The 17,555-nt window shown below is 43.4% G+C and overlaps 1 protein-coding gene across 1 annotated transcript in view; it reads left to right on the top strand.

Moving 5' to 3' along the window:
- jupb (junction plakoglobin b) overlaps nucleotides 1–17,555 on the top strand; it is a 50,648-nt gene that overhangs the window by 4,047 nt on the left and 29,046 nt on the right. The window lies entirely within an intron of this gene.

The raw sequence follows: 17,555 nt of genomic DNA on the forward strand, positions 1-17,555 counted from the left end.
TAGCTTTTTTCCCTGTGACACGTCTCGCTCTTCTTCGTTCGCTTTTTTTCTTCTTCTTGGATTCGCTCATGGTTTCACTAATGCACTTTTCCTCTAACCCTTCTTTTGCTTTTACCCAAAACTTTGCATGCGGATGTTTGTGAATAGATCCTCGAATATGAATGTTTTAACAATTCTTTGCACAGCATTTATTCCTAATATTATTAGGTTAATAATGCATTGCGTGCACACTATGTAATGGCTTTGCTGAATACACTTCTGGGATTGGCTTGGGGTGTGTGCATGCGAGTGTACATCGGTTCATATGTGCACATGTGTGTAATGCTCTCTGACAGAACTGGCATTGGTGAAGACCTCTGCTGTCACACCTAGGTATCCTCTCTGCTTGGTTATATAAAGCCTCATTATTATACAACCTGTCAGTTTGGAGTATGGCTCTCTCCCCTTCTCTCTCTCTCTCTCTCTCTCTCTCTCTTTCCCTCTTTCTCTCACAGATGAGATTTTTTTCCTTATGCTCACAGCCACCCACAGCTACAACACTGATGCAAACATTGGGCTGTCTAGACGGGGTCTCCAGTGTTCCTACATGAACAATTTAGCACATGCAGTATTTGTGTCGCTCTCTGAATATTTAATGCCCACATGCATGCTTTTAGCTAGATTATGTGTACACTGACAGGATTAGCTATCGTTGTCAAACCAGGTGCATAGAGATTTAGTTTTTATTATCTGGGGAAGCTTTTTAAACGTTATTCAGGTTACCAAGAAATGCCTGTTACCGATTTCAACCAAAGCAACACCTGCAGCAGACAACATCATTGATCATTATGTCGGACAAAAAATTATTATTTATCAAAACTACTTTGAACTAATTTTGCTATAATCACTTTTAGTTTTGGTTTTATTAGTATGTGAGTTGCTTTGAATGTTTATTTTGGGTTATCGCTTTATTACTGATCTATATATACTACTGTTAAGAAAATTTTAGGGTAATTAAAAGAAATTCACAATATATTATTTTTCTTTCAAATGTTACCTGGTCAAATAATCCTCAATTCACTACATCTGGGTCATTCTATATATCAATTTGTTCGGGTGATTCTGAAAATGAATGAGGCTTTCAGACGTGCATTAGTTAACACAGCAGAAGGTATGAAGGTATGACTTTTTGGCTGCAACTCTTCCATGAAGAACACTTCTGGCCACAGTAGATGGGTGGACCTGGGTCACACTGGTTTGTGCAAGTCCTGAGTTGATGGCACTGCTGGCCATCTTACAATTTCATAGGGAAATATCTTTAATATTGCTTGTTTCTTTGTGCTTCTTAAAAAAAAGAGCTTGAACAGAACATCTTGAAACTCTAGTCTGCTTTGCAGTCTTTGTCTGGGAAAGATCTTGATGATGTAGTATAACTACCTTGTGTCTTGTTGCTGTATTCAGTCTTTCCATGGTGTATGACCTGTGTCTTCCACAACCTCACCTAGCAGAGCAGAGTTGGTGTTGATCCCCACCGAGTTTAAAGCCGCCTATACAGCTGTTACTGTTTCAGTAAATGAAGCATTTCCCCGGGGTTGGGACCTGCACCAAGAAATACGTGGTCACACGCTTCCCCAGTGGCTGGGCTGATCATACACCTGAAAGTAATCCTACAAAAGCCTTGTCTTTGTGCTAGTGGACCCATACTCAATTTTGCTGGTTTGATGCAAAAGGGAACTAAATCTGTGTTAGATTTTCCTTTGTTTGCTCTCCTTGCATTCTGTAAATTGCTATAATCAATATTTTTTTGCCTTATTTAACCATTTAACCATTTATAGTCTCCTCCTTGAACAGTCACCTTATTGTGGTGGAGGAGTTTGAGAGCCCTAATGATCCTAGGAGCTATGTTGTCTGGGGCACTTGGTGCCCCCGGTAGGGTCTCCCATGACAAATTGGTCTTAGGTAAAGGAACATGAAGGGTCCGGTGCAATGTGGACTGAGACGGGAGCTTTGGCGGTCCGATCCCTGGACAAGGAAACTGGCTATTGGGACATGGAATGTCACCTCTCTGGTGGGGAAAGAGCTGGAGCTTGTGGAAGAGGTTGAGCGGTAGATATAGTCGGACACACCTCGACACATAGCATCGGCTCTGGAACCCAAGTCCTTGAGTGAGGACACTCTCTTTTGATGGAGTTGCTCCGGGTGAGAGGCGGAGGGCTGGGGTTGGCTTTTTGTTAGCCCCAAGACTCTCAGCCTGTTTGTTGGGGTTTTCTCCCGGGAGACGAGAGGGTAGCTTCCCTGCGCATTCAGTTCGGGAATGGGTCCTGACTGTTGTTTGGGCTTATGCACCAATTAACAGCTCAGAGTACCCACCATTTTTGGAGTCCCTGATAGTGCTTCGAATGGGGACTCCATTGTCCTGCTGGGGGACTTCAATGCTCATGTGGGCAATGACAGCATGACCTGTTTTGTTATTGGACTTCTGTGCAAGCCGCAGTTTGGCCATAACAAACACCATGTTCGAACATAAGGATGCACATAGGTACAATTGGTACCAGGGCAGCTTAGGTTGCAGGTCGATGATTGATTTTTGTAGTCATACCATCTGACCTGCAACCATATGTTTTGGACACTCGGGTGAAGAGAGGAGCGGAGCTGTCAACTGAACACCACCTGGTGGTGAGTTGGATCAGATGGCAGGGGAAGATGCCACATAGACCTGGCAGACCCAAACGTATTGTGAGGGTCTGCTGGGAATGCCTGGCAGAAGAGCCTGTTAAGATGGTCTTCAATTCCCACCTCCGGCAGAGCTTTGACTGCGTCCCGAGAGAAGTTGGGGACATTGAGTCCGAATGGACCTTGTTCCACTCTGCAATTGTTGAGGCGACTGTTGCTAACTGTGGTCGCAAGGTGGCTGGTACCAGTCGTGGCGGGAACCCCCGTACGTGCTGGTGGACACCAGAGGTTAGGGGAGCTGTCAGGCTGAAGAAGGAAGCCTACAGGGCATGGCTGGTCTGTGGGTCTCCAGAAGCTGCAGGCAGGTACCGGACGGCCAAGCAAGGTGCAGCAGTGGCAATCGCCAAGGCAAAATCTTAGGCATGGGAGGAGTTCTGTGAGGCCATGGAGAAAGACTACTGATCGGCTCCAAAGAGGTTCTGGCAAACCATCCGACACCTCAGGAGAGGAAGGCATCAACTCATTCACACTGTTTACAGTGGGGATGGGGAGCTGCTGATGTCGACTGGGGCTATAGTCGGGCGGTGGAAGAAATACTTTGAGGAGCTCCTCAATCTCACCAACGCGCATTCCAAGGAGGGGCAGAAGTTGCTGAGGGAGTCAAAAAGTTACACAGCTGCAGAGCCCCGGGGGTGAATGAGATCCATCCTGGGTATCTCATGGCTATGGATGTTGTAGGGCTGTCAACATTACACTGACATCGGGGGCAGTTCCGGTGGAGTGGCAGACTAGGGTGGTGGTCCCCGTTTTTAAGAAGGGGGACCAGAGGGTGTGTTCCAACTATAGGGGGATCACACTCCTCAGCATCCCTTGAAAGGTCTACTCCAAGGTACTAGAGAGGAGGGTCCGGTCGATAGTTTGCAGCCGAGTGTGAAGCAGCTGGTATGAGGTTCAGCACCTCCAAATCTGACACCATGGTTCTCGACTGGAAAAGGGGAGGAGTTTAAGTATCCCAGAGTCTTGTTCACGAGTGAGGGAAGGAGGGAGCAGGAGGTTGACAGGCAGATTGGGGCAACATTGGCAGCTGTTGTGGTGAAGAGGGAGCTGAGCCAGAAAGCAAGGCTCTCGATTTACGGGTCGATCTACGTCCCAATTTTCACCTATGGTCATGAGCTTTGGGTAATGACAGAAAGAACGGAATTGCGGAAATGAGTTTCCTAGGTAGGGTGGCTGGGCGCAGCCTTAGAGACAAGGCGATGAGCTCGGACATTAGAACCGCTGCTCCTCCACATCGAGAGGAGGCCTCCTGGACGCCTCCCAGGGGATGTGTTTCGGGCATGTCCTGACGGCAGGAGGCCCCCGGGTCGACCCAGGAATTATATCTCCAGTCTGGTCTGGGAACGCCTTGGGATCCTGCCAGAGGAGCTGGTGGAGGTGGCTGGGGAGAGGGGTGTCTGGGATTCCCTACTTGGGATGCTGCCACCGTGACCCGGACCCAGATAACCGGATGAAGACGATGATAACCATTTATAGTTCTTACCATTTTCTTTTTTCAAACTTAGGTAATAAGTTTTTTTCTTTTTTACTTAGGTAATAAACATACAATATCTATAATCTGTATTTAAATATTAGTACTATATAGATACTGATACTTACCGGCTACTCATTGTGAACCAATTAGAGTTCTCGCCCTGTATGTATTTTGTCAGACAGAGTGAGTTGGGATCGCTGTATCAGGGCAGCCCGTGCTGCCTGCAGCCAGTTGACTGTCTGGAAGACACCGGCTACGTGTCTCTCATCAATGTTCTTTTTTCTTTTCGTTCTTCTCCTGTTTTTTTTTTTGTTTTACCCTATTTCTTTGTGTCAATGTTTCTGTCACACTCTCGTAGACATTCTTTGTCGGTCCTCCATTTCTCTGGTGTTCAGGCAGTGGCATGTGGGATGTAGCTGCAGCGACAGTTAGCTTTGACATGTGTGTGCTCTCGCTGCTAAAGTACTTTCGTCTGCCTCTTTGAAGTTTATGGCTTCTCAGACACACTTGAAAAGCGTGCAGTACTTGTTCGTAACTTGAGGATTCAGTGTATCAGGATGTGAAGGATGGATGTGTGTGTGTGTGTGTGTGTGTGTGATTGTCAGACCAGAGCTGAAGTCCTTTGAAGTCGGGGGAAAAACAACAGGAGAGCGCGCCAGCTTATTTGAGACGGACAAAGGAACAGAGCTGGATGGAAGATTCCGGAAAAACAAACCGTGCTGTTTGTTCTTCCATCTTGTTTTTGACTGTACAGCTTCACTCTCTTATCTCTGCTCACGCTTTCTCTTTATTTTGCTTTCTTTGGACATCTTTCGAGAGTTTGTGTTCTCTATTTATCATGATTTATGGTTGACTAAAATAAAAACGAATTTTAAACAAATAAAACAAAATGAAAAAGAATTTCTGTTCAATTTGTACAAATATATATTTTTTATGTTGAACAGTTTATATCTGTCTGTCTATCTAAACTCCAAACATGCTTCAGTAGCTGCATCTGCAACACCAGCCATACTGTGTGTCCACTCTGCATCCATTTTGCATTCACATATACCCATTATAATTTTTCCCCAATGGCTGATGCATTCAAGTTTTTTGACTGACAGATGATGTGAATTTTGTACTGACACTGGGCCTTGTGAGTGGCGGCGTCCTGTAAATCTCTGTAAAACAGCCAGTTTCCTCTGTTCTTAAATGATTCATTCAATATGAATGTGTTCAGTGAACAGTTTACAAACAGCACTGCTATATACTCAATGGTACATAATTAAGGCCCTATGAAATCTGTTTTAATTTTTCCTAAATTCAGTTTTTTACATCAGAAACATATTTATTCACCTAAAAACTGTGTGATTATGGAGTGGACGAGAGAAAAAAGAACAAATGCACTATGGCAAATCACATTTAAACAAAATTCTTGGGCATTTACTGTTTGCTTTTGTAAACCATTAACATGTAAATGATATGTGCATTTCATGCAAATAACTATTTCACAATATTACATATTCTTCCATTTGTAAAAAAAAGTTTCATTTCTTAACAACATAAAAAAAATAAGTAAACATTGGGGAACACAAAAAAAGTTGTGACCACTTGCATTATCAACTGGAACTGTTTGACTCCACAACTTCGCCCGCATTTTCCGCATTGTGGAAATCAAAGGGCCCTACATCATGTCTAAAAACATATTACCATAAAAGAATATTTTATTTCAATTTCAGTATTTTCTGATAAATATATAAAAACAAATTTCCGTTTCCATGTTTCCCAAACATGTCAAAAACTACCAATTAAAAGTTTATTGTCATGTGATATGGGGATAACCACAGTATCTGACAGGCACATTGTGTTTGTAGCTCAGCATGTGGAGCTCTGACTGTGAGGTGGTAGCATCTCTCAAAATGAGGCCGAATTCCCAGTAGACGTTCAAAGATATTCTCAAAAACATTTTTCACTTTGGGTTGAATTCATTAAACTCCTGTCATAATTGGGTGGGCTCAAATACTAAGCTTTTGTCTTCCTTGCTTATTCACCATTACTGGAGTCTGCTGTATCCCTCCATTGTTATGAATACAGGAAAACTTTATTCGGTGATTGACATTGCCTGCCAACCTTTCTCTTTTCCTCTTGCGGCGACCCGGTCTCCTACACAAGGTGGTGGGCCTGTCACGGTTATTGGTCACATAAACACTGGCAACTCTGTACTACATTTCCAGTATGATACACAGGTACATACTGTACAGAACAGTGTTGTAAGAAGTGCATTTTGGGAGAACATGTTTAATAAGGTCACCTGTCAGATGTGGCAAAGGCACACTGTGCACCTGAAAAAGCAGAAAGGCAACAAACGATGAAGGCTTTGGGTTGAAATAATAATAATTGCTAAATAAAATGGAATTACTACATATATACAATGTATTATAATTGTTTTTTTGTATGAACCAGTTGTTCCGTGATTTCCTGAAGCTCCATGGCTTTGTCATTTTCCTCACTGGTGTAGTCGTGTTCATGTTCAAAATAAGCGACCTCGGATTTACATAATGGTGTGCTTGGTCTGCCTGTGCTAATCAGAAACATTTTAATGAAAGGATGCGGAATGCACAAACACTTACACACATACACACACTTTCTTGTATCTAAGAGAGCACTTTATTTTCCTAATCTGACTCAGGCTTCCTGTCTGCCTGGAAACTGGACACAACACCACACATGCCGCCCTGCTGTAGTGAGAATCAGGGACAGTAGCCGAGGGCAGTGCTTACAGAGCGGTGAAATTCAACACACTGACACAGAAAAGAGGAGGTGAGAAAAGGAGGTCAGGGGTCAGAGAGCGTCAGATGGGCAGACTATGGGTAAGAGAGGAATGAGGGTGGATGAAAAGAGAGAGAGTGAGTGAGGCGGGTGGGATGACTGCAGTGCAGTTAGATTTAAAGCAAGTAGGAATGGACTTGAATGTTTTGAAAAGGGCTGGGAACCACATATGTATTTTGTGCCATTTTGTAATGGGACTCATCTAACGAATCAAATATATTATGGTTCATTATGAAACTGTGAAAGGTTATGAAAGGTCGCCAAAACAAATGGTGAGCAGGAACTTGCACAGATAACTAGGTGACATTTTAACTGCCATGCTCTGAAGTAAATGAAACGCGAGCTGTTTTCTTCCTGACTCATTAGGGGGCAGTGCTGTCCTAGCGGGTAAAGAAGGTTGCGGGTTCAAATCCCAAACCGCCAAGGTGCCACTGAGGTCCCCTTGAGCAAAGCACCGTCCCCACACACTGCTCCCCGAGCGCCCGTCATGGCTGTCCACTGCTCACCAAGGGTGATGGTTAAATACAGTAGCCTAGTGGTTAAGACACTCAACTATGACCCAGAAGACCCAGGTTCAAATCCCACTTACTACCATTGTGTCCCTGAGCAAGACACTTAACCCTAAGTTGCTCCAGGGGGGGACTGTCCCTGTAACTACTGTTGTAAGTCACTCTGGATAAGGGCATCTTATAAATGCAGTAAATGTAAATTTAAATGCAGAAGACATATTTTGTTGTGCACCGTGTGTTGTGCTTGCTGTTCTTCATAATGACAAAAACAATCACTTTCATTTATGTCATGCAGCCAGTCACCAGCAACTGTAGATCCCTACATGTGCACTTACAGAGAGATGCTGAGATTTGGGGTTTGGGTACCCAGCCGTGACGATTGTTTCACGTTTCGTACAGCCTTTTCACACTGTAAATTGTTACTGCGGTCATTTCAGAAAATCTATTTCAGGGTTCTTTTTAAGCCTGGTACCCTACATACACGTTGTGTGTGTGTTTGGGTTTATGTGTGTAAGTGAGTGATGTGAGGCCAACCGCAGCGAGACAGTTCACCCTTACCATTGACGCCTTGGTCAGGAATATTGAAAGTGCTGTCCTCTCGAATTACTGTCAAACACCACCCCCTCACACACTCTACTCTCTCACCCTCACTTCCCCTCACATTCTCTTCATTTTCCTCCTCTCCTCCCTGCTTCCTCTCCTGTGTTGTGCCCCCAATGGTCTCTTTTGCTCTTTCAGTTCAGTCCATCCTTCCACCCCACTGTTTCATCATCTCCCGTCTTCCACTTCCTTTATCCGTCCAACCCTCTCCATCCCTCGCCCTTCTGTTTTAAGAGTCTTTTAGTTCCAGCAGCACAGTTTGGGTTTTACTGGCATCGCTGCAGCATCACCTCTAAACAGTCGGCCAAAAAAACAGCTTGTACCGCTCTCGCCGGCAACGCCGCTTCCTGTTAGACTCGGCTCACTGCAGCCACCACTCGCAGTCCGCCCGGATTTTACGGTATTTCCGTGTCTCGGGGGAATGCAGCAGATTGCTTCGCGCAAGGACTGTAAATGTTGTTGTCCCCCACCTCCCCACACCAACCCACCTGCTAAGCATATCGAGTCTCCCGCTGGCTTCGTGCTCAAACAAACAAAAGAATGCATCCCAGGCAAACTGTGAAGTAATTAGAGAAACAATTGTCATTCGCTCCAGCAGTCCATCAAATCACAGCCATTTTGGCCGACTGTAAGATGGCGAGTGAGCCAGGGCTACACGCGGCGGGACAGACACGGAATTCTGGGACAAGGGAATATAGAACCACACTGTGTGCCGTTTAAGCCTTTCTGCTGCTCCCTTCTGTGATTAGCATCATACCCGAGCCGTCATATCTAATCCTGTCCAGAGGTTCTGGGAGGTGACAGCAGGTGACTTTGGAGATCCGCATTGTTGCTCTTAAACTCCCATTCAGGCTGCTTTTAGCCAAGTCAGTGGTGGCCTAGCGGTTCAGGAAGCGGCCCCGTAATCAGAAGGTTGCCGGTTCGAATCCCGATCCGCCAAGGTGCCACTGAGGTGCCACTGAGCAAAGCACCGTCCCCACACACTGCTCCCCGGGCGCCTGTCATGGCTGCCCACTGCTCACTCAGGGTGATGGGTTAAATGCAGAGGGCAAATTTCACTGTGTGCATCGTGTGCTGTGCTGCTGTGTATCACATGTGACAATCAATTCACTTTACTTTAAGTCTGTTGCAAAAGTTGCGTCACACATGCTCCTGGTTTTCATGGACAAGCAGAATGATAACGGATCTAAAGCAACCAAAAAATAAGAAATCATATTTTAAAATCTATAACTTGTAGGCAAGTGATTTTGAAAGTTTATGCTTGATTTTGAGAATTCAGAGTATACTGAGTCTAAGCTATTTGTCCCTCGTGTGACGTGGCTGTGGGATCAGTCCTGGATCATGCTGGAAGGCATCTCGCTATGCATTAGGCAATATCTCATTATTTGGACTCAGCATTTTGTGCAGAAGTGCGGATGTTTACAGTATCACAAATATATATATGCTCAAAATGGGAAGTAAATAAATAAAAAACATGGATAAGGTTACTTTTTCATTCTTTATAGGGGTCATTTTTAGTCTATGTTGGCATTACAAAAATAAAAATTTTATTTTTCAAGCTTTCAGTTAAGGATACTTCCGCATTTAGCCCTGCCTCAGACCTCTGGAGTGCTCCAGTGTATATATACTTTACAATCGAGATTTTTTAGTTTTTTGCCAAATCCTCACGGCCCATGTAACAAGCAAAGAAAGTGAAGTGATTGTCACATGTGATACACAGCAGCACAGCACACGGTGCACACAGTGAAATTTGTCCTCTGCATTTAACCCATCACCCTGAGTGAGCAGTGGGCAGCCACGACAGGCGCCCAGGGAGCAGTGTGTGGGGACGGTGCTTTGCTCAGTGGCACCTCAGTGGCACCTTGGCAGATCCGGATTGTAGTACTGTAGTAATTGTAGTACTGAAGTGTTTAAATAATGAAATAATTGTAGTAAAATTTTTAAATGACAGTTGGATAGCATTGTGACATTTAAGTTTAATTCATTTAGACAGATATTGATCTCCTTTGCTAGCCTTCAAACACACACAGAAATTTCATGCAATTTAATGCAGTGGCTTGAAGATTTTCCGATGCTTCATTCAATTGTGCTGTCTTTATTATGTCTGTGGACAGTCCACCAGGAAAAGCCTTTGAAAAGTAGCTTTTACAACAATTTGGCAGTCATTAATGGCGTTAACTTTCTTTTTTTCCTTTAGAAGGGTTGCACAGAAGATGAGAACTGATGAAGATCTGCTGCTGTGTTAATTTTTCTTCCATCCAGCCCTCTCTTGATTTCCCAGTGCTTCTCTATATCCTTCTTTACTGATCAGTGGTGCCCCTCCCTTCCCTCCACACAGTCTGCTGAAATTTGGATGGGATGGATGTAACCTGCTCTTTCTTTCTTTGAAGATCCATGGGTTCCTTTCTTATTTTCCTCTGACCTTAATCCCTAATCCTGTTCTCAATCTCTTTTGATTTATTAAACACAGGCCGTGTCACTGTTGCAGGCCTTCCTCGGGCCCACGAGTCCTGCTTCCCCTTTTACCCCTCATTTTTTAGATTGCATTATCCTCCTGTCACTTTCTTAATGCTCTCATTTTAGAAAGGGCTTCCTGGATTTGCCGATTGGCCTCCATGCATCTCTTCTCGGTGGCCAGTGATGGGTGAATCTTCTGGGCTCTAAAAGCTTATCAAAGGTGGAACCTGTGCTCAGAAAAGACAAACACTTCTGTCTCCCCCAGAGCGCTGGCTAAGGACTTTGTGTCTTATCGAGGGATGGTGCGCAGATAAATGGGGCTGCCTCTGAGGAGACAAGTATCTGCAGGGGGAGCGAAATCTAACCCAAATCTCGCTGCAAATTGAAGAAACGGACAGCCCCTGTAGCTCTGCAAGGACCTGTTCCTTCAGCAAATGCTGACAGAGAAAAGGATGGCGCCTGCCTTTAAAAATGAGAGGAGGAAGTGACTATAATTTTTTTTCCACAACTGTTGTTTGCAGATTACGGTACCAATAAAATTGCATGCTCTACATTCCTGCTAAGGCTGCATGATAAATTATATTTCTATATTATTTTATCTTGTTTTTTACTATTGCATCCAATGAATATATAAAGTCGTACAATGACATTCTTTGGCCACACAAATCAGATCCAACTTGGGTCTGTCTGCATTCTTTCATTTTCAAACATGCAATTTTGATTTACAAAAAAAAAATTTGAACAAAATATGTTGCAGCAACTAAAATTCCTAGTTAATTTGCACCATGCTCTTTGTGTCCAGGAGCAGTCGGTTCACATGCAACTTTTGCAACAGATTTGGCTAAAAGCAGCCTGAATGGGAGTTTAAGAGCAACAATGAGGATCTCAAAAGAAATTCAAATGAAATAAGTCAACTGCTCTCACCTCCCAGAACCTCTGGACAGGATTAGATATGACGGCTCGGGTATGATGCTAATCACAGAAGGGAGCAGCAGAAAGGCTTAAACGGCACACAGTGTGGTTCTATATTCCCTTGTCCCAGAATTCCGTGTCTGTCCCGCAGCGTGTAGCCCCGGCTCACTTTTAGAGACAGCCATTCGCCATCTTACAGTCGGCCAAAATGGCTGTGATTTTATGGACTTCATGACCATTTACATTGGTAGATTCTCACTGAAGGCATCAAAACTATGAATGAACACATGTGGAGTTATGTACTTAACAAAAAAAGGTGAAATAACTGAAAACATGTTTTATATTCTAGTTTCTTCAAAATGGCCGCCCTTTGCTCTGATTACTGCTTTGAACACTTTTTGCATTCTCTTGATGAGCTTCAAGAGGTCGTCACCTGAAATGGTTTTCCAACAGTCTTGAAGTAGTTCCCAGAGGTGTTTAGCACTTGTTGGCTCCTTTACCTTCACTCTGCGGTCCAGCTCACCCCAAACCATCTCGACTGGGTTCAGGTCCGGTGACTGTGGAGGTCAGGTCTCCGCTTTTTGTTAAGTACATAACTCCACATGTGTTCATTCATAGTTTTGATGCCTTCAGTGAGAATCTATCATGAAAATAAAGAAAACACCTTGAGAAGGTGTGTCCAAACTTTTGTCCTGTATGTGTGTATTGCTTATGTATGTAGTTCAGATGTCTGTGGCCTGCATATCCATTTTGCTCGGCTTATCAGCGGGAGGGGGTACAGCCCCCCAACTCTGTCCCCAATCCGTTTCAAGTTGTTTCTTTCTGGCACTGGGGGCTCTTCCTGCTTCTTCTAAAGGAGCCATGCTGACTGATAAGAGATCTGATGACTGGAGATAGCGCTAACACACAGGCGGTCCCGCAAAGGCCCGGCGAGACTTTGATCATTTCTGTCAGATTTGAGGCAAGCCTCCTGGGCTCTTTAAGCTGTGCTGTTCCCTGGGCTCTCATTAACTAGTGTGTAAACACACACACACACAGGATATATACACACACACTAACACATAGACCTTCTGCTACTCAGGCTCTCTGACAGACTGTGAGAGGATGTCAGACCTCAAGGATGGACTTTTTTTTAAACTAGGAAACTAATGGAAGTGTCAGACATGAATACACACACGTGCACACACACACACACACACACACACACAAAATGCATCTCCACAAGCTCATGAAAGTAGCTGTGAGGGCCCAGTTAAGGCATTTAATTACCCAGAGTCAGGGCTCCCCTGCCACTCTGTAATGTCTCATTCTAGACATGTTGGATTTGAGACATGGCAGAGAGGGCGGGGAGGAAGAGAGACCTGGGCTTGTTTACTGTCGTGGTTATTCCCCCTCCCACTTGCTGCGTTCTTAATTAAAATCCTGCTGGGGTGGACGGTGCGCGTAGGAGAGAGTCGGGGGGTCGGGGGGGGGGGTAGGGTAGAGACTGCTGGGAAATTCCTGACGCAGAAGGTAAACACAGCACTGCTGCTGTGGTGTCAGCCCGCGGGGAGCCGGAGATAGGAAGAGACTGGATGTGATTGCTCAGAACATAAAGCCGAATGGCAGTTGTGGCCAGTAAAATTCATTATACCAGGCAGCACTCAGAACAGCGCTTGGAGGAGTGCAGCAGTCAGGTGTGTGAAGGGGAGTGAGGGGACGTAAGGTGATGAAAATGATTTAAAACACAGCGTCCCAATAACAATGCCTCCATTGTGAAAATTCTTTTTTTTTTTTATAGAAGCAGACTTTACTGCAGCTGTCTTGTGCATCGAGGCCATGTGTGCTTTGAGGTTTGAAAATGATTGCCTGGGCTGACGTTTATTTTGTGCACCTGATTGAATGTAGGTGGGAGCGTTAGACTTGCTGGATGTTAAATAGGCAGTTTACTCTGGAGGCAGAAAACCAGCACAATGGCTCTTCGTATTTCTGTTTGTGTTATTGTCTTTCAACAGAGAAAATTGGAAATGAGCTGTTGCCAGAATCAAATGGCCTGAAAATCTTCCTATCTGCTTGCATTCTGCATAATCCACACAGAATACACGCATGTATTGAAATTTCAGAGCTTGTTCATGATGAGATCTTTCATTAATAACATCTGGAGTTCTGAATTGCATAAGAATGCAGTAGTCTTGGGATTTATGCATGTTTAACCACTTTATCATTATCAGAAACATGTTTGTTAACACACACACAAGAAAATTGGTTGGCTGTTGGTGGTTCGCAAGTAACACAAATAAAGTATAAAAGCATATTAAACCTCACAAAGAAGGTACAATTTACAATTAAGATCTTAGTACATAGATGAGTCACAGGCACAACACCTTTTCTGCTTTTATCATGCACGTTAAATCAGATTTCTTTACAGATGGATATGTAAATATTTGTATTTTTGAGATAACTAAATGGCCATAAATAAATAGCACAATCTTAACCCCCAGTTGTTGTTATTGGTATTCATTGTTGTCGGGTGATAAAGGTAACTTAACATCCAGCATCTACAGATTTCTTGGGACCTTGTGGTCCCAAATGCTCCAAATTGTGACTATGTTAATAAAAAGCTACTGAATAAACTGAAAAACATAGTGATAACATAATAAACACTATAACATTGTTTAGGCAGATAAAACAATAATACTTATTTATTGAAGTGTGCATGCAAAGGTCTCAGAACCACAAAACTTGATTTATGATGTTTGCTGGACAGACTAACTAAGAATACACCACTGGTGCTCGCTGACCTCTTGGTAGAATTCCCTAATGAGGTCTCACTTTGCCCAGGCATCAGGTCATCACAGGAAGAATTTTTGATCTTCTTGGTAGTCCAGTGTATCCTCCAGTTTGTAGTGATAGTTCCATATTGTGGTGTGATATGTTTCATTACTTTGACCAGGGAATGGTTTAAGGGAATCTTCAAAGACCGGGTGTTCACTCACGGTTACGCCCTCAGAAAGCTGCCGTTGTTCATCAAACTGGATAAAGGTCCTTTGGGCTCAATAAAATCTCTTTTAAATAGCTTCGATATTTACAGAACAGGGTGATATTTTGGAGGTGCTATATTTAAGACACAGCACATGGGACATGTTTGTGACAGATTCGCACAATTCTTGAATAGAATTCGCTGTTTTCAGTGTGCCGCTTGAGTGCCGCCTTCAGATAAGTTTGATGTAATTTTCTGTTTGTTAAAGGCAGCCGGTTCGCAGCGCTGCATTGATTAGCCGCGCTAACCGCTTTGGCAGGAAGGTATTAAAACAACACGCTCCACAGAGTAATTACAGAAGAGCAGGGGTGGGGGGTGAACGCCGTTTATCAAATGACGGCCCCAGCGGTGGTCAGGAAGGCGTATTTGATGCCGTGCACACGATGCGTTGTTGGGAAAACAGTGGCGGAATAGAGCATAAAATGTTACTGTGTTACAAAGAATTTCTCTGTAGAGCCGTTTTTTTTTTCACAATAATGTGGAAAAATATAAATCGTTCTGTGTTCTGGGTCGCCGCTGAATCGCGACGCTTCCTTTTTCCACGTGGTTTCAGTGAGACCTAATAGTTGTGGGTAGGCATTCAGGCCCACTAGCAGATGCTAGTAGATGCTTACCCGCTGTACCGGAGAGCTTCGAAGCATTCCTCGTGTGTGTTTGTGTGGTTTTCTTTTTTGCTTAATGTTCTGCTCATGGATTCCCAGCATGCTCAGCTGATTCATGGGTCGACAAACGCAACGTGGGGAGAACGGACCCGGTGTCCGATCGATCCCCTTTGGGTTTTTTTCCCCATTGATTTATTTGGTCTCCTGTACTCAGGCAGCACTTTGGGGATCTTATGGATTTGCTGTGAGGCACACTGGATTTGGGGTTGCTCCTGGTATGTCACAAGTGAGCGTCGTCTAACAGTAATATATGCATCCTGCAGTCAATAGGCACTTCATTAAAACTTACCGAAACAACTCATACATAAAATATATGTTTGATTTCAACATAGACACGGAAGGGGTGCAGGGAAAGGAACTGAAAGAAGGAAGCTAATGAGCTAACAGTATGATCATTTTGACAGCTGGGTCATTTTAACATTATTACATTCAAATTCGACTGATGAAGACCTCAGCCTTTCACTAACTTGAACCCTAAGCCAAAACAAGCCTATTAACCATGCATGAGTTACCACCATTTTTGTTCTTTCATGGTTCACTATCACTGTAATAATTTTGTGACTAGTATTGGGGAATATATTTGCATTTGTTAATCTAGCTGAATTTTCTTTCCAGAGCACAGGGACAGTACAGGCAACATTGGTTTATAACATTATAGGGTGACATTTGGTAACCAGACATTATGACTTTCGTATACAATATATGGTGATATTTGTAACAATTTGAGAACTTACCAAACGAGAAGTATTGAGGTGTACTATGAAAAAGAATTCAAAAGGAATAGTTATAAAAAACGTTATGAAAGCCTCTCAATGACATGCCATTTCCAGGTTGGGGGTAGGAATGCGTCAGTCATTCCTGTATAACAGTAACTGTAGGAATACTAGGTCATACCACCAGTATAACCATATTTTGATCTCTCTGCTGCAAAAAGCCTCTGATTAAAAAAATATATTGCATACAGTACACATAAAAAACAGGTACCTGTATCTGGCCTTGAATACGAGATGGATTGATTCTTGCTGACATGTATAGCCTGGTAAACTAAAAAAACCTGATCATTTTTAAGCAGAACAAAAATGAAGGCCATATGTAATAATGAGCACAGTAAGCCTCTGGTGTATCCTAAAATTTACAATGGTTCCTGGTGATTTACAGTGATTTCCAATTTGGTTAATTAGTGTTAAGGAGGTGTTAATGTCTAAATCCCAGAGACCACCATTTGTAGGCATGGAGGAAGGCAAGTGAAGAACTAAAGAAAGGCTGCAAATGTTATTTCCTGAAATAATGGATTATCTGCAGTAAAATGACATTAATGAAGTCATTTTAATTTCAAGATTATCTTCATTCATTTTGACTCAGACAGGAATGATGTTGGTGCACTTACCAGTATTTCTGACTGAATTAAAATGAATAAAGGTAAGCACTGGCATAACAATGTTTTGGAAATTCTGCTCTAATCAAAATGCCACTGACTCAATATGGGTCAACTGACTTATGCTGCTGTTTTTACGGTACAGTTAATATTTTAATGTTTTGTCATTTAATAGAGCTTTTCCACTAGAAATATTCATAGTTTTCTCATTTTTTTTACCTACTTATTTCAGATTTGTACCTGCAATAGCATTGTGCACTATCACACCATTTAAGCTTTAAAAAAAAATCCATAAAATGCATATTAATAAAGGTGTAAAAACCCTGCAGCTCAGTTGTGACCTCGTCCCCAAGCACACATAGCCAGATCATTTACCTCAACTACTGTGTGGTGTCACGCCGGCGAGCTGACACCAAGCGCAGAGACGGGACATTCTGGGAAACAATAATTTATTAAATAATAAAGGAAAACGCCACAATGGCCGAAAACAAGAGGGGAAAACACAAACTAGCTGGCAGGCGTGTGGCGATTGCCAGAACTCAAAACGTACCAAACAGTCGCCTGGTCCAAAAAGAATGTCGGAGCTTCCGATGGACAGCTGCTTGGCGCCTCTTATCCGCTGTCTGGATTGGGCACAGGTGATGTCTCCAGCTGCAGCCAATCCTGACAGGTGGTAACCGTTGTTGGTTTTTGTTCATTATTACACACTGATTGGAGTTCAGAAGGCACACAACTAAGGGCCCGTTGAGTGTTAAAACATTATTTTCATGCATTTTCTTGTCCACTTACATGGGTGTTATGGTTGTGAAATGCCTCAATCTGGCACATGAATCATTTTAAACCTCTAAAGCCATTACCTAGCCACTGGGTACAACAAAGTGACAGAACTATGTGTCACGGACAAATGTGGCGAATCGTTGCGCATCCTTTTCATGCGGCCAGCAAGAACGTTACTTGTGAACTTGCTTCTCATTTTGTCATGCCAGTGAGAAATTCTGAAAGCAGTGCTCCTGGGGAATTTTTTTTTTTT

The sequence above is a fragment of the Denticeps clupeoides genome, chromosome 7 (genome assembly GCF_900700375.1).
Source record: "Denticeps clupeoides chromosome 7, fDenClu1.1, whole genome shotgun sequence".
Taxonomy (NCBI): Eukaryota; Metazoa; Chordata; class Actinopteri; order Clupeiformes; family Denticipitidae; genus Denticeps; species Denticeps clupeoides.